The 18,932-nt window shown below is 36.3% G+C and overlaps 1 protein-coding gene across 16 annotated transcripts in view; it reads left to right on the top strand.

The window, feature by feature from the left end:
- BNC2 (basonuclin zinc finger protein 2) overlaps positions 1 to 18,932 on the top strand; it is a 441,927-nt gene that overhangs the window by 239,978 nt on the left and 183,017 nt on the right. The window contains exon 1 of one of the 16 annotated variants that reach the window (XM_058695278.1): positions 3,968 to 4,096. The exons of the other annotated variants lie outside the window; for them this stretch is intronic. The gene's annotated coding sequence lies outside the window, so the exon portion shown is untranslated. Of the gene's footprint in view, positions 1 to 3,967; positions 4,097 to 18,932 lie in introns of those variants that run through there. 16 annotated transcript variants of the gene reach the window in all.

Below are 18,932 nucleotides of genomic sequence, written 5' to 3' on the forward strand. Positions count from 1 at the left end.
CTGGCCTTGAAAAACTATCTTGTGTGTATTCTAATTTCCAGCCACACAAAGACCATTCTCCAAGTAATACTTTTTGAATGTAAAGAAAAAACTTAAATACCCAAATAAACTAGGGAAATAACCATGACTTTAAAAATGTATAACTTTTCTTTAGTACCATTCCTTAAAGTCTTTATGTGTACTTAATGCTACTAATGTAACTTTCTACGAGTGAGGGATTCTAGTTGAAGATATGGAAAAGGAAGATTTAAAAGTTGACCAGAGACAATAAAAGTCATTGAGAAAGAGTGTCAACACTAGCCATGCATGGTAGGTTTTGCTTTCTTAGCAGAATGCAGCAGGCAGCTCAAGTGACCTGATTTGTTTTTAAAGCACAAGGTTTATTTGGCTGTTACATTGTGAGTATAATATTAATGATACTAATGTAAAATTAACTTTTATGTTGTGTGAGCACTTTTTCTTGCCTCCCTTTAAAATTACAGGTATTTCTATATCTATTTTTGTTGCCATTGTGAGCATTTATATAACTCTGTATATAAGATAAGCCACAGAACAATTGGTATTGTCAGGTAGTTATGCTAGTATATGTCAGGCAAATATAGGTAAAGGTGGGTTTTGGTTTGATATCCCTGTGGTATGAGCCCACGTGCAACTGAATATTCATTGTATGCCCATTAATATGAATACTTTGTATTATTAATAACACATGAAGAGACCATTCTCAAACATTTAGAGGGCAAGAACATTTTAGTGTTTCTGGAAGCTCCTTGCTGTGAAGAAATAAGATTTTTTTTAAACACAGTTTTTAAGAGTTTTAAGTAGTATTTTAAAATATTTTTAAAAGAAATTTGGTATATCTTAAGAAATTTTCAGATAGGCTAATAAAACTTAATATTGAATAAGATGATCTTTTGAAATCATAGGATTCCCAAGTTTAACATTTAAGCAAATCATGTTATTTAAAAAACCTTCAACAAAGATGTAGTAAACCATTTTCTAAGATGATGCCCCTCCCTGTTTATTTCTTTGCTTTCTACTGAATCCTTTTCATCTTGCATGCATGATAGAGCTCAAAACTGGTTTACTTTGATTTTCTCAAAGGCTTTTGGTAAGAGCCATTCTCAGTATAGCCCACATGCATCTGGTATTAGCCAAGAAAAGAGCGACTATGAATTAATTCAGCCTCACTTTAGTATTTATCTGTTAAACATTAGGGATAATTATAAAAGCAAATAATGTTTTATTTATATATGTTTATTTGCAATTGATATTTTATTTGTATATCCTTAAAATCAGCTATACATGTAGCCTTGTAACATTGACATTTTAAAATGGTCCGCTGAAATGCTTAACAGAGTGTGATTGTTTAAGCCATTCAGTTTTCTCTGCAGACTCCTTAACTTTGGGCACACCATTCTTTTTTTTTTTTTAAGTTTATTCTGAGAGAGAGAAAGCACAAGTCAGGGAGGGGCAGAGGGGGGTGGTGGAGAGAAAGAATCCCAGGCAGGCTCTGCACTGTCAGCACAGATCCCAATGCAGGGCTCAAACCCACGAACCCTGAGATCATGACCTGAGTCCATGTCAGCCGCTTAACCACTGAGCCACCCAGGTGCCCTGAGGCCACACCGTTCTAACTTTTCACTTGCACCTATCTGCCTGAGCTCTTTACTTTGATCTTTCATTCCTGTCAAAAGTTTCTACATTTCTTGCATTCCTCCCGTTGGAAATATAGAATATAACAGAATTCACTGGTAGCTCCTTTCTGCTAACTATGTATTGGGATTTTAAACCCATCACACCAGGAAATAACTCAGTCTGGTACAATATGCTCTTTCCTCTCTCTCCCAGTTTGTAACTCCTGACACTTGTATGCTGCACTTTCAATTTCTTATGGCAGACCTGACTACTCCTTCTGTCTCGTTTACTGGAATATATCCATAAATGAGGGGTGTGTGTAGGTGTGTTTTAAACATACAGTAACATACTCCAGCAAGGCTTTCAGTGAGCCAGGATATGGGCTTCAGTTTCACCATCATTTTGGTAAAAATACATGTATTAAACAGATCCTGAATTTCTGCCCTACGTTTAATCTCCTTCTCCTGTTTTCCATCTCCTTTCTCCCACTCAGGATGCAAACTGAGTCAAACTCTCAACATAACTGTAAAATAAAATGTTTATTCCTATGAAGGAACTTAGAGAATGAAGTTGTTCATCATTCTGTAATAGTAGAGAAATAATAATGCAGAATTGCATATTTAAATTGTTACCTGAAATTGGTGTTCTTTAGATTCTTCATCCTTAGTCCTGTTTTAATCACATAACACCAACAGTTAGTATAAGTTGTAGAAGCATTAGGCTCCTAAAAATCTCTTTGCTCTGGGCCTGGCCACCCAAGAGCTATGTGAGGAGGTGTTTCGTGAATTATCACAAAGTTAGGAATAACTGATGAGATTGGTGGAGCTATTGCTTCAAAAAATGCGCCTCCAAGAGGGATCAGCCACACCTTGTAATTTAAGATATACCTCCTATGATTTAGTAGAGAAACCACTAATGCTTTTCTGAGGACTTTGTAGAGGATTTCTATAGCCTTCTTACCAGATGAATTACAATCACATGTACCTGTGATAGTAAGTTTGAATTCACAAAACAAGCAGCTCCGTTCATTGCTTTATAAATCCATATCCATCCAGGGCACAGATATTTTTTTTATTTTATGCATGATCTTGAGTTGTTAGTCACTGATGGGACTCTTGTGATTAATAAGTTTGCCTACATTAAAAAACATTATGCAAATCATTCTGAAAAACTTCAGTTAAAAAGAATCATCAAAGTGAGCTGTAGGTTCTTTAATTAAATAACGAATAAAGCCTGTTTCCTATTGTTTGTTCTTCACTGCTTCTTTAGAGCGGGCCCAAATGAAAATGGACCATGGATTTTAGGAATGAGAATCTGAAAAATAACTAAATAAAATTTTACAGTATTTGGAGCTGTAATATTTTGAATCTATATCCTTGATTTCCATCCCTCTCATTTGAAGATAATGAGGCTCAGAAAGTTAAGAAAGAAGATCATTGTCAAATAATCAACAACAGACTGAAGAAGACAAGAGTCCTAATGGTAGACCAGGACTATCCGACATTTTACATACAATTTTAAATTTTCTAGTAATGATTACCAAAGTAAAAAGAAGCAGGTTAGGTTGACTTTAATAGTCTATATTATTTAATCAAATGTATCAAAAATCACCATGTCCGTGTACATTAGATATAAAAATATATAATTAATATGAATATCGCTTAAGACATTTTACATTTCTCTTTTCATACTGACTATTCAAAATCCAGTGTCTGTTTACACTTACAGCACATCTCAGTTTGGACTAGGCCACATTTCAAGTGCTCATTGTCCACATATGGCCAGTTGCTAACATATTAGACAGCGTAAGTGTAAGACACCAATCCAATTTTCTTTCCAGCACAGGAGTATAATAGCTTAAAAGGGTTGACTTGGATTTTTAAAGTCACTATTTTGCTTAATTTTAGAATTGATGACTTTGATATAGAATCGAAAAAGTAACTGAAACTTGGGGTAATAAGTCTTTGATAGAAGCACATTTACTCAGAAACATCTTTCTGACCAGCAGTTTTGATTCCTTGGTAAATAAATGCATAGTAATACCTCAAGCAAGTAAATATTTTCAAGTTATTTGTTGACTTTCTTCCTTCTTCACTTTACCCCCTGTGAAGCCATGCTGTCTCAGTTTTCTAACCACAGACATGTTACAGGCAGTGTTGTGGGAGAAGATAATGTCTCCCTCTGTTTCTCCCTTTGGAGGTTGAAGGCAATATAGCCTGGCGCTGCCCCGAGCTGAGGCTGTCCGCCATCTGTGTAAGGAATTCACAATCCCAGACAAAAGAAATTGGCAAAGTCTTCCCTCTGTCTGTTCTCCAGATCCTCAAGATAGCCATAAAACACCTGGACAAAATCAGCAGGTGATGGCAAGGGAAAGAGAATGATCAGTCACAGGCGTTGTTGAATCCTTTGAACATTACTTATGGCCTGGACACTGCTGTCACCAGGCACAGTTTGATCTTGGGTAAGTTTTCTGGAAGAGCTTCATTCCCTGGCTCTGTGACAACAACAGAACCAGATAACACTGTGGATAGGGGAGAGAAGAGGAAGCCCAAGGCTTCCCTGCTTCAAGGTATAGCAGTTCCAGGTGGTGTTACCTCCATGTGTGTAAGAACATCCTGAAGAAATAAGTTATATCACCAGATGCATAAAGTGTGCTATTTAGGTCAGTGTTCTTACCATAAACCTGCTAGAGAAGTTAAAATGTTCTCTTATCTACTTACAATAATTGATAAAATGTTTTTAGAATCTAACTATTTGATTGGTGTCATGCATATGCTGTGTTTTTAATCCATTTTCTGCTTTAAAATTCATTTTCTGAACTTATGCTGAAAAAAAAAAGAGAGTTGGCATTATGTTACTCATAGGCTTTTAAATATTTTTTGTTGTGATGGCCACACAAAGCCACACATATATACACTTCCACAACAGTTTGTGTCCTTAGGACTTCTCTGACTGTTTTTGTTGGAGCAGGGTAAATGTAACACTAAAACTCTCAAAAAAGTCATCTAAATGCATCTGTTCAGCATACTCACTTTCTGTCACGTGGCTTACTTTCAACATCTTTTGGTTTAATGACATATCCACAAGATTTAATCGACGGTAAGACATGATCTGGGTTATCTGTTTTTTTCTGTGACAGTGTTCCATACCAGCTGAATTGCATATCATGGAATCTGGTAGAGAAAGGACATGTTTGTAATAGACCAGGAATTAGGCTATAAAGAAATGGCACTTTTGCCGATAGAGGTTTTAAGCAAACTCCTTTAGCTGTTACCTTTTCATCAGTGAGAGTTAGGATTTAATATGATGGTATTTAGCTTTGTTTGCCACTGCCTTTTTTAAGGGTCCTATTTTAGCTATGATCTTTATTTCCAGTGAGAGGGCTAAACCAGAGAAGAAGCGGTGCTGTTTAATTCAGAATTATCCTCTTTCCCTTTGGCTCTGTCTACAAATGTAACCCTTTTTCATATAAATGGCGTCAAGCTTCATTGAATTTAGCTCTGTCTTGTTAAGTACATTAATGCTGTGTTCTGTCATTCATTACATGAGAATTAGTTGTCTATTACAAAGTGGGGGTTTTTGTTTGGAGCCTGATCATGGGAAGAAGGCCACACGTGGCTTAATTTTTTAAGTGCATTGAATACTGGACTTACTTATTTGTGACTTGTATACCACTGAAAGTGTCATGCAAAATGATGATTCTATCATTGAGAAGCCCACCTTACACTGAGCAAGAAAACCTAAAAGAGAAGAACACTTATCACCTTCCTTTTTAAAAATCCCCTTTCCCCCATGTATTTTGTCACATTTTTTTAGTGATCTATACAGCGTCCTTAGAGTGTGTTACGGAAAGTGTTAATATCTTAGAGCAGCAGTAATAATAATCCTTTTACTCAGAGTAATCATGTGCTAATCCACTGGTAAGTCAAAAGTATTAGATCATTTGAAATTCATTGTGTCAGCTCAGTTGAAATAACTGGTATGGTGCTATAAACATTTAGAGAAAGGGAGTCTTTGAACCCAAATAATAATGTCAAATAGTTTGTTAGTGTTACATGCTCATGTTTAAGGGTTTCATAAGCTCAACCCATGGACAAGAGCATTTCAGTTTACATCAGTGTGTAATGTATTATTTTAACTGAAGGTTTATTTTTATTTTGTTATTTGGGGAAAGTTTCTTTTCCTCTGGCACTTATGGACTGGGTTTTTATGTTATAGTTTTCACCCAGCAATCACAGGGAATTTGGTGTGTCAGGAAGCCTTTTTTTTTTTTTTTTTTTTTTTTTTTTAAGAAAATGATTCTTGTTTTTCTAAAGTATTGTGTTGAATTTGCTCTGTGCTCCTTTATTTTCCTCTCATATTGGGAAGAACACCAATAGTATACATAGTAATTTTTCTGTGAACATTTTAGCTGAGCAGTTTGGTTTCATTTTTCTCCTCTTGTCCCCCCATGAAAGCCACCCCTTCCTTTCAACTTTTGTAATTCACTTGAAGTATTCTCTTCCCCCCCTTCTGAGGCCTCACTTGATCTACCTTTTTAAGATAGTATTTCTTGCTTTAATGATCTTTTTGCCTGACATGGTAGATGTTCAATTAAAAATTTTTTGAATTGCTTCCCTTCTAAAAAGTTGGGAATTTTGGTGATTCAATTAAATGTGCTGCCATGTCAGTAGATGAACATTTTTGCTGATAAATCGTTTCTTCTTTCCTGAAAGTCAGTTGAGTTTTGAAAGAGCACCTCTTTCTTGAAAGCTTCAAAACTAAATAAGCTTGCAACTATTGTTCTTTACCTTTGAGACTAGTCAGCTATCAACTGTAGAAGGCATTGAATTACAGCATCCTAAAGTACTAGCTGAATTGTTTTTTTTAAGAATGCATAACTTAAGTAATCGAATAGTCAAGGCTCATGTAGAAAGGCTCATCCTTTCTCCACCCCATGTTCTCACTCCTTGCTTCAACTTGACCTTTGATTTGTAGTTTTGGAAGAATTTGTGTAGGGTTTATGAAGTATTGTAATGTGAGGTTCTCCTCCTTTTTGAGATTGAAATTTACAGAACTTTCCTATTGATTGCATTCTGTAAATAAGGAGAGCCCTCTGAACATTATACTGGATGTCATGTCCCAAGTCCACTGCCATGTTCCCCTCCTGCTGGATCATCCCATGAACAGACTATGATAATGACAAAGTTCATCTCAAAGGAAGCTTTCTCTGTTACTATAGAATGAACCAAAATCTGTGTAGAATATCTCGGGTGCTTAACTTTGGCCAGAGAAAGAAGTTGTTAAATGCAATCTGAACATTTTAGGCATGCCCCAGCTCAGAGAACAAGGCCAGATGGTCTGGTTTAAATCACAGAAACAGTGTGTCTAACCAGCAGACCCTAGCCATAGAGGTCATAAGGCAGGGAAGGATTGGTCTTGATGGTCCCCAAGGCATTGGCCTCACTGATAGTGTAGTGCTACACTGAGTACGGGATTGGGGATGATTGATAAGATTCCCATAAGCAGGCCTGGCTAGAAGGGTGCCTGTCTTAAAAGTTGGTAGTCCTAAAAATTGCTTTTGGTCAGTGTAAAATGACACTTCACTTTAGAGATTAGTTCAGGAATGGTTTTATTGGCATTACTGGGAAAGGGTAGCATGTCATAATGACAAAAAGTATGGACCCCAGAGTCAGGCTGTTTAAGTTTGAATTCATTTGTACTAGCCATGAGGCATTCTATAGTTACTGAATTCTCTGTCCCCCAGGCTCCTCGTCTGTGAAATGGGCATTATAATACCTGTGTCCTACACAGTTGAAATAAATTGTGAGGATTGAATGAATTTATAATGCCTGAAACAGTACCTGAAATATGATAAGTACTATGTATGTGTGTAAGTTATAAAATAAAACTGAGTGCTGAGAACTGTTAGTGCTTCAGAGAACCATCAGTAAAACCCTGGAACCTGGCCCTTCATTAACTGAAAGGTTTTAGTAATCTTTGTGCCTGCCACAGAGACCATACATATGTGCTGTGTACTCAGAAGCTCCTATAGATAACCCCACAGTTTTGTCGTTCATCCATAGGTAAAACCTGGAGGGGATGGTTCTAAAACTCTTTGTGGGATTCCCTTGGGTGAGAGTGGGCTGGGTAAACCCCACTTTGATCTAGAAATAGGGGCTGTTTTCATAATCCTTTTTATATTGTTCTACTTTGCTTTCTTTGGGTAATGCATTCTTTCTGAAGCATAATATAATTTGTCCTAGAATGATGCTTTTTAGTTGCATTTTTTAAAGCCCAAAATGTTTTAACTTTCAGTTTGCATCTTGCAAAGAAGCTATATCTGACCATCAATTTTGGTCCAAAAATCAAGCGAGTCTTTGTTTTTTATTGTTTATGTATTTTTAGGTTTTGCTTATTAATCCTCAAAACATTTAGATGTGTTACATTTTCTTTCCATTTTGGTTATAGAATAAGTAACCTCATTTTCACTGCAGTGCCAAGGTTAAAATGAACTTGAAGATAGACCATGAAATTTACATTTATCAATGATCATCATGACCCCATATTCATTTTCATATTCTTAAATTCTTAATTTTCATATTCTTAAATATATGGTTGTCTGAATAGGTGCTACAGATGTGCCAACACTATGATTTAAGCCTTTCACAAGTACCTGTTGTCATTCACATAACTGGGCGTTATGTTATTTGTGGCAACTGTTTACTATATGGTTACTCAGAGATCTAATAATACTTGCATAAATGGCAGTGGGGACAGAATAATTCAAATCAGGAGGAAAGCATACTATGAATTGCTAGGGAGAACCACTGAAAATTCCCACATGTGCCCAAGAAGTCATGCTCAGTATAGTCGTGGAAACATTAACTGGACATGGTTGCCAGATTTGCCAACTTAATTGGAGTTATCTTGGTATAATACAGTTGGACAAATGTGACTATTGAGCTCATCAGACTTGGTTTTGAATTCCAGTTTTTTCATTGACCAGCTGTGAGGCCTTGGCCGAACCATTTAATTTCTTTGACCTTTAATTTCCTTATCTGTAAAATGGAGATGATAATAGGACCTATCTTGTTCAGTCATCATGAAAGCTAATTCATGTATGTTAAAGTATTTACATGAGTATAAAATGTTTAGCCTAGTGCTTGACCCATAGCAAGAGCTTGAGAAATAACTCTTAAGATTGCGAGTTTTAGGAATTTTGAGACCGGCTAACTTACTTGCTATATTGAAGATAGGCTGTGTATTGTCACTCTTGGTACGTGTCATTCCTGTGCCCAGCAGCAAATATTGCCTGGCTCGGGGCACCACTGTGTATCTACAGAGCTTTGTTTGAGGGTGGGAAGAATTTATTTTTTAACTCCATAAATTAGGGTAGTAAAGCCATTTACCTTGATAACGTTGAGTTCTTTGGATTGTTCCTTTAGGAAAAAATAATTTTTCCAAGTGGTTTTGTTAGCCTTTTAAAATTAAAGTTATCACAGTGAACTGAATTTGGTCCTGAAACATACATATATTGATTGCCTACTGTATGCTGGGCACTATGCTAAAGTTTGGGAAACTGAGATGAAGAAGACACTATCTTTGCCAATAAGTTCATACATTAATATTCTGGAAAGATATCCAAGTTTTGGCAAATGGCCAACAATTTCTATTACAGTTTCATTCATTGAAATCCCACGTGTGTGTGTGTGCCCCCAATATTTTTTTCTCAGAGTTTGTGACAGTCAAATTTAACATGGTTTCAATTCCAAACATATATATACTTTTATTATTGCTGTTGTTGTTGTTGTTGTTGTTGTTGTTAAGACCACTGTAATTTGGGTTTGAGCCTCATTTTGTTAGCTTTGGCTCTGGAGGCACATGAACCAGGAATCTGGATTTATTTTCATTAGTCTTTCCTTTCTTTGGGGGCATTTTTCCATAAGGTACTACCCCTCTCCCTTTTGTGGCTATTACTTTTTTGTTGTTGTTAAGCCACATGTCACATGATATCATCTAGACAATTTGAAATACACAGTCTGTCTGGAATCTGAGACAACTCAGAAAATTTTGCAATCCTTCCTGACACGTCCAATGACAAGCATACTTGTCACCTTTCCTTCTTGGAAATCCCAGGGAATTATAGTTTGCTGTCTTGGTTACCAGGAATTTCTCACATAAAATTGAATTGATGGTTGGATATTTAGGGATGTAGGGGATCTTAAACCATGGTGAGAAGCCTAGGAGCCTCCCCCTTAACACTTGTCCGTTGTCACTTAAGTAAAAGGTAGCAAGCAGTACTGCTTGAACAGAATACAGGGAGTTAAAAAACAGAGGGTATAAAAGCTCATCTCCTTTTCCAGAAGAGCTGTATGTGTTGTTTTTGTTATAAATACCTGTTCTGAGGAGTCTGAGTAGTTGTAGTGGAATGCTCCACACCCTGCTGCCACTACTGATTTTGAACAACATATGGCATCTGGGGCTGCCTTTCTCTTTGATTTCATTTTTCTTTTAAGCTTAAAGTTTGCTAAAGGAACATTTTTTCTGGGTTGCACGCATGTAATGGAACCTTCTCTTGGCCTTCGAGGCACACTGTCAACATAATGGTCAGAGAGTTTGTAGGTTTCTAATTATTTCTTTAATGTAGTATATTTTTCTTTATGGTGTGTTCTGCATTCTGAAATTATAAAAGTACATATATTCTTACTTAAACTGGAACAATAGATGTACAGTTCTACTAATTGTAGTATTCATATGCTAGGAAATTCTCAATATTCCCTGTGGTTCACAGTTTTAATATCAAGTTTGCTGGCTATCTTTTGTTTTGGTGTGAATTTGTTTTTTACACTATCTGTATAACCTTATGCTCTTAGATATTCTCTTTTCTAAAATGCCCATGGTCTGTGAGCAAGCCCATGCTGTCTTACAGCCATTAGCAGGACTCGTCCATCTTCTTGGCTGATCTTCTTTCCCCACGTTGGCTTGTTGAATTCAGTTAAATAGCTTTTTCATGGTGCTGACGGCCCAGTACTGTGCTAGGTGTGGGGGGTGATGCCAAGTCAAACAAGACATGGTCTCTGACCTTGAGGACCTTCGAGTCCAGTGCCTCTTGAAAGCCTATCCATCTTCTAAACCACCTCCTTCACTAAGCCTTTTCTCATTACCTCAGAAGAAGTAGTCTCTCTCCCCTGAACCCTAAAGCATTTTGTTTATGCCTCTCTTGTCACATTGATCACATTCTACTTTATAGTATAGTTATTTGTGGTCAGGATTATCTCCCTACTCAGTTGTAAATTCCTTGAGGACATATTTATGTTTACAGGTCAGAGTTTAGAATTCTGTTTTCCGCATAGTAGGTGTTTGATAAATATTTAGTGAATCAACGGAGCCATGAGAATAGAAGTACTTGCTAAGAATTGGTGAGTGGATTTCCTCATATTTTAATATTTGGTACTTATTCAGCACAGTTGAGGGAATTTAATTTTCAAGTCTTAGTGTGATAAAAGGAAGGTGAAGAGAAATACAAATGCCTAGTTCTGTACCTTTGATAAGAGAAAGGTGGCTGGGGAAGGGGTGGGGGTATGAGACTGTTTAATGTGTACAGTATTATATCATGAGGCAGATACTTAATTTCAGGAAACAGCCTAATGAATATGAACACTTGGAAAATTAGTTGTCCATTTCATTAATTGTTTATTTGTGAATGAACGGGGCTAGTCAGCCTGGACGATTGCTTGGTTTCTGGAAATCGGTATACTAAACTATCTCCAGATGTCGGGAGTAAGAATGACATCCACATTTTATTGCGTGTAACACTTTGCACAATTCACAATTTGAGCTTGTTTTTTTTTTTTTTTTTTTGCTTCTGTTTCTAGCACTTCATTTTATTTTAGTGTTAGATCCCTGTACTCTTTTTCACCTCCTGCAAATTAACTATTAAAATAATTAAAAGGAAACATTTGGTAATGTGCTTTCATTAGAGTTCTGTGGTCTAGTTAGAAGAAAGAGGTTAGATTATTTTTAGTATGAAGAAATTCTTTTTCTTTAACTGTTATTTCTTTGGGAGATATTTATGTGATAAATGTACATATATGAGAGTTTCAAAAACTTTCAGTTAAGTCAATAATTGTTCTTTTATTCTGCAGGTAGAATATTTAAAATTGACTTAATTGCTGTTTTGTAGATTTGAAACACGCTTGGATGACATAGCTTCACAGTGCTGCTCTTACATGTTATTCTTTATTGAGTGAATGCAAACAGACTGAAGACTTCTTGCCTTAATAAATTATGAAGTGAGACTTTATTCACCTTGAAATTTTTTTGGCTCTTTATGCAATTATTTAAACAATAACGCTGATATCATGTGCTTGTCTTATTTCCTCACCGTCCCTGCAGCAAGTGTCCTAAATCCCCTGCTTAGAAGCTGCTTGGGAACCTGGGTTTTGATGGATAACCACTCAAAAATAACATTAGATCGATGTCTAGGGTTAGATTTTTAAATGTCACTTAAAAATGGCATTAGTGCCATAGTTCACTTTACAGTTATTTTCCAGGCAATTCAGAATACTAGAAAAATCCTTCTGGTCCCAGAAGAAAAAGTGTACAGTGAGCCTTTCTCTTCATCTGCAGGTTGTAGAGGAAACTCTGGCTAGACCCTTTGGTGACTAATTTAAAGTATCTGGCAGGACGATTGATAGCGCCTTTTCTTTGTATTGTGACAAATATATTTCGGCTGCAGTTTATTAACATAATTCAGCACAACCACAGACATATTGTACATATTAGAGCATAGAATTAGAACCATTTTTTGCACATCACAGTCTTCTCTCACTTGTACTTTTTTTTTTTTTTTGACAAGGATCTGGATAATTGCTTCAACAAATGAACTGCTGTGTTCATTCTGTTTCTATAATTTCATAAATTGTTTTCAGGCTAAAACCAAGCAAGCTTTCACTGAGTTAATATAAAGAACCACAGTGTAATTACAGGAGCTGTATTATTAAAAAGTATGACAGAAATGGCAGGCTGACAGCTACTTTCTCCTTGCTTTATGACAAAAAATTAAATATCTCTTTTAAGTGTCAGTATGCAAGAGTCTGCTCTACATACATCATCTTGAAAATGGGTATGCACTTATGACTAATTATTTTAAATATGTGCATGCTGGTGTTCCCCTGAGAAAGACGCCGTGCACTTGTGGCCTCCTGAATGTTGGCATTCTTGAACTCTGAGGCAGTGTAAGGTGAAACATTTTGGATTGGAATGCAAATTAAGTTTGCCACAGAGTATCATGATTGAGATCAGATAGAAACTTTTTTCAGGTGTACATCCTGTCTTCTTCATTAATTCCATTTAAATTCTGCTGGAGAAATGGCTCAAAGATCTCTATCTCTGTTTCAGTTCACAGACCAATATAACCCTGAAAAATTATTGTCATTTAAGTGTTTTGTCAGTTTCTCATGGGACTCTTACCCCTTCACTCTCATATCTGTGGTCTACTTTTTCTTCCCATACGTAAATTGTTGGGAACCTCAGATTCCTTCTGGGGATATTTAGGAAAAATGTTACTCATTGGCCATTCTTTTCAAGTCTTAGTGAATCTAATTATAGTCGTGCATCTGGCAGGCATGAAAACCATTAGATGAGCAAAGAGGGCTCCCAAATGCCACTCCATGAGTGTAATTTAAAATGCTTCAGATTCAGCATATCCTTCTTCAGTTGCATTATTAGGTACATCCTCTTGTACTGTAATCCTTCTGGTTGTGGTTACATGGTGTATTCAGTCCTTGCCACTCTCTTTCCCTCTCCCTCACCATTGTACTATGTGATATCTATATTGTGTTGCTAGGCTTTTCCTATAGAATTGACCGGGATATTTATTATGTTTATCTATAATATGTATGGCATAGAAATAGTTTGGTATTTAGGGATAAAACAGAAGTGACTCACTTTCTTAAGAACTTGTCATTCTCAAATAAATACAACTTAAAATGAGGGGGAAGCAGGGAACAATAAAAATAAAACCAAATCTATTTGTTTTAAGTTTATTTTGATAGAGACAGAGCACAAGTGGGGGAGGGGCAGAGAGAGAGAATCCCAAGCAGGCTCTGCACTTGGGACTCCGTCTCATGAACTGGAACATGATGACCTGAGTCAAAATCAAGATTGGACACTTATTGACTGAGCCACCCAGATGCCCCAAGCCAAACCTAGTTTTTATACCTCTCCATTCAGTCAAGACTGAGGAACCACAGGAATGGTTAGACTAGCAGGAAGGCATAATAAGGGATTCAGGACTTAATGACGAGATGGAGGGATGAGGGAGGAAGAAGAACACTATGAAGAACAAATAACACTGATCTTTCTGGCAGTCCTACAGAAAAGCCCTTCCCCACACTAGGCTGAATTAAGAACCAGAATAGAAATCTGCTCAATGGCATAAATTCTGTAAGTTGCATTTCCTAGCTACAACTTTAGGTGTCTAAGCTTTGTAGCCATGCATGTACATTTACTGCCTGTGACACAAGTAAAGAAATGGGAGACTACCACATTTCTCTAAAGATACAAGATTAAAGTTCAGTCTTACTCTTTGCAAGCTGTACCTAGTTTGTGCACTGATTCTGTATCCTCATATTTAGTTTGTCTTCCAGTTGCAGAGTTTTTGCCTTGGAGTAGCTCATGTTTACATTTTACCTTTATACCTTGAAGCTCCTGCTTCATCTCTCCTCAATGAAGCTGTCTCTTTTTCTCTGAGACTGGGTTTAGATATATGTTCTCCGTGTGGTATAGCACCCTACGTGTATCCAGTGTACTTTAAATTGCTCATTTACTTACCTTACAGGCTAAGTTTCTTGAGGGCACTGTCTTACAGTATCTTTATCTGCAGTTCTGGCTCAGAGTGGGCACTTAGAAAATATTTGTTTAACTAATGATTTCACTTCTGAAACTTTTACTATAAAAGCTCTTTGAACCTATGAGTAGTAGCTGTGAAAGGCCCCCTGGGGTGCCGTCTTTTTTCCAGCCAATCAGTGATTAGAGTTAGCTGACACTGTACATCAAACAGCATCTCATTCCATAGCCTGCACTGAGCTTTTTCATTTCACAGAACAGTGTTCTAGGCACCAAAGGAGCATACAAAACTCTCAGTCCCTTTCTGTATAAAGTTAGGTTGATGATGTATGATATTTAGGAAGCATACGTGCATGATAAAAACTCGTACATTGTTACATAAACCTAGAGTTTTGAGGAGATTTGGAGTATATTCCAATTCATGCGTGTCATAGAGAAGTGGAAATAAAGTTTGAATTTTGCCTCTTTCGAGTTCATATGCTAGTGGATGACAGATTTGGAAGTAATACCTCAGTTTTTTAGGTCTTCCTGACTCCCTCCTCCTGTCGGATTCTCTTTTTACCACATCAGCTTCTATATGAAGTGGTGAGGGCATACCTAAACATAAACTCCATGTCTGGAATACATACATTGTTTAGATCACAAACATATTTTCTTTCAATGCTTATTTTGTCTAAGATAAGGATTAGTACACATAATAATAGCTTTTATTTACCATTTACTATGTGTCTGGCTTTGTGTGAGGCTCTTTAGACAAATTATCTGTAATATTAAAAAAAACCCATATAGAAAGTAGTGTCATTCTGTTGTTACAAATGAAGAATTGGTGGCTCAGAGAAGATCAACACCTTGCACAAGTCTGCATGCTTAGTGAGGATTACCCTTCAGGAAAATGGAGGATAAGGGTAGATTTAGTTAATCACAAGCTTTCTGCTCTTCTCTTGCCTGCCTTCCCATGGTATGAATTAGTTGCCTCAACTTAAAGTTTTGCTCACTATAAACAGTGCTCTGTGGTCAGTCCTGGCACTGTGGCTGCTAGTCCCACCATGCGGCTTTTGGAAACCAGGGAGTAGATAGATAATGGTAATAAGACTAAGTTGGGGGTAGCACGAACCCTGTCTTACTGATTTAAAAACTGCTTTCACACTAACCTTCCATGGGAGCCAAATTTCATTTCCTTGTTTTGTGACTTTTTAAAAAGGTATCAAGTTTTGTTAATTTACAAATTAGATCACTAGCCCTTGTGACCAGAATATTATGGGGCTTTCCATATGAAAGTCTTAACTGCCTCGAAAGGGTAGGAAAACATTCCATTTGATATGAAGAAGTCTTAAAAGGAACATCAGCTGATAGTGAAAGCATCTGTGTGTCATATATGAGTGCACTGTGCTGTGTTCAAGTAAATTTGTTAGCTTCTCTACATATTATTTTTAACAAGACTAATAAGGTAGGATAACAAAAATACTGTCTTATTATTATCTTTTGCCTTGAAAATGTATTCCATAAGGATATAATAAAATTACTGAGACGCCCATGTGGCTCAGTCAGTTAAGCACCTGACTTCAGCTCAGGTCATGATCTCGGGGTCCATGAGTTCGAGCCCCATGTTGGGCTCTGTGCTGATAGCATTTGAATTCTGTGTCTCCTTTTCTGCCCCCCATGCCTCTCATGACCTCCGCTCATGCTCAGTCTCTCTCTCTCAGAAATAAACATTAAGAAAAAATATAATAAAATTGTTTATTTACTTCTAAGTGTAACCTTTATCACAGCTCCGTGTGTTCAGACCTGAGCCATCTATCAAAGTGGAAATGGAAAAAACAAAAAAAACAAAAGTTGAAACAATTATAACCAAGTTTAGAAGTGTGGAGTGGGTCCTGTGTTGCCTTTAAATGGCATCTCACAGGAACACTGCCCCCTTTCCTCTATATTCCTTTATTGTCTCCATCCCTTGGAGCACCTGGGTGGCTCAGTTGGTTAAGTGTCAACTCTTGATTTCGGCTCAGGTGATGATCTCATGGCTGTGACGTCATGAGATTGAGCCCCACATTGGGTGTTGCAATGAGTGTGGAGCTTGCTTGAGATTCTCTCTCTCCTGCTCCCTCTGCCCCTCCCCTGCTCACATGTGCATGCTCGCTATAAATAAATAAATAAATAAATAAATAAATAAATAAATAAATATCCATCCCTCCTTATTTTCTCATTTTTTTTTTTACCTCTGAGGTTTTTACTTTTATCCATTTTAAAAACTGAATACGTATTTATTTCCCCCCAAATCCATTCTTCACAGTCTGCTAGAGTGATTTTTCTCTTTTAAATTATTATTATCTTTCAAGAGAATCCCTTTTAAAAATATTTTTCTCAGTTCTCTCAAATTTTGGTCTTTTGTACATTGCTTTATTCACTGTTCTAAATACACATGTAAACTAGTTTATAAGTAATCAGTTCTCTTACTTAGGACCCCAAACTTGCTCATCATTGAAGTTGGAAGCCCTCTCTTCCATTCTATGAATGGATCTTCTGAATGGCTCGTTTAAAAAAAGATCGTTCTTGAAAGGTTGGACTAACTCCTTATTAAATTTCACCCAAGTATATCACTGTGTACCCTGAATTGTAAAAATACTAATTTCCATGGCTCCGTTCTACTCTGGCACTTTAATATAGTCCTATATCATATTTTTTGAAATTCTCACTTAGGTTCCTTCTCTGACAGTAAGAAAAACTTTAATTCAATTCATCTTACATGTTAAATAAGGGGAAAAAAACTTATGTAGCACTTGATATTTCATGGTAGTCATGGGACAGAAATGAAGATTTCAAAATTTTGAGGCAGTAAGCCTAGTGGTTTAAGAGTCCAGATAGTAGACTAGATTTGGCAGGAGTCAGAATCCTGCATCAGCTTTGGGAAGGTTAGTTTTTGTCTCTGTGCTTTGTTTTACTTACCTATAAAATATAGCGTATGCCCTCCTAATAGAGGAACGTTTAGGATCAAATAAATTATTCTGTGTGGAGTGTTTAGAATAGTGCTTGGTATATGGTAAGTGCATGGGAAGTGTTGGCCAGTATTACTATCAAACTCTGTGGACAGGATATAAAATATGCAAAGAAAATAATATATTCTTTTTTTTTTTTTTTTTTTTAACGTTTATTTATTTTTGAGACAGGGAGAGACAGAGCATGAACAGGGGAGGGTCAGAGAGAGGGAGACACAGAATCTGAAGCAGGCTCCAGGCTCTGAGCTGTCAGCACAGAGCCCAACGTGGGGCTAGAACTCACGGACCGCAAGATCATGACCTGAGCCGAAGTCGGCCGCCCAACCGACTGAGCCACCCAGGTGCCTGAAAATAATATATTCTTAAACACACTAGTTTAAGTAGGACATTTCCTCTCTTCATTCTTATTTATTTGTAGTGAATTTGGTACTTGTATTGATGGAGCCTGTTCAGCTTGTTTTAACAAAGCAATTGAAGTCTTGAGTGTGCTGTTTTTAAAATAATGATTTGTTTTTTGACATATATGAGAGGACGTTTTATGAAGTCTGTATTGAAGGAGATATGTCCATTAAGAAAATTTATTCTCTATTTTTATAATTCCCAGGAATGAGGGGATTTGTTTGGTATAGTAACCATATTAGTTTAACTAAAACAAACACATAAAAACAGACTGACATCCAGAAATATATTTGTCTTTTGTTTTACAAGGTCTATTTGTTTATTAAGGTAAAATGCATATAATTAAAATCCACCACTTACAGTGTACAATTCAGTGGCTTTCAGAACAGACAATGTTGTGCAGTTATCGACGCTATCTTATAAGATCTTTTTACTTGAAAAGGATTTATATTTAAGGAAAGTCATGCAGCTTTTTAAAAATAAACATAGTAGTTAAGTGTTTCATAAAATTAAAGCATTAGAATACAATGAAAATTAACAGTATTGCTGCTTTTGTAAAAAAATGTTTTTAAAGAAATGTACAGGTTTGGGGAGAGAAATAAAGACTGAGAGAAGTTAAGATAGAACCTAGATAGCTACTTTTAATGTTACATTTCATTGAATAAGCAAGAAAATTATTAATGCTTTTAAAATCATGAACTAATTTGAACAAGATAAAAGAAACTATTTTGTCAACATCCAACTCAAACTTGAGACCTTTAATATTATTTATATAAGATTTTATTTAGAATGCAAACTCAAAATGTTTTTTGCTAGAATTTATATAACCTTTGTATCTTTTTACATTTGATTTGAGTAAGGAAAAATTAACAATTTGTATGAAAATTTTAAACATGTTATAGTCACAGAATAGTTCGTACAAGATGTTTTATAGGACATCTAATTTGTTGGAGCTTGAGAGAAAGGTTTTTAAGAAAACCTAAACAAAAGAATTTTAAAGAAAAAAATTACATCTTTTAATGCTTTAAGAAACTCAGCTGAGATTATGAGCGGGAACACTAATGGGAGATTTGAGGT

The sequence above is a fragment of the Neofelis nebulosa genome, chromosome 12 (genome assembly GCF_028018385.1).
Source record: "Neofelis nebulosa isolate mNeoNeb1 chromosome 12, mNeoNeb1.pri, whole genome shotgun sequence".
Taxonomy (NCBI): Eukaryota; Metazoa; Chordata; class Mammalia; order Carnivora; family Felidae; genus Neofelis; species Neofelis nebulosa.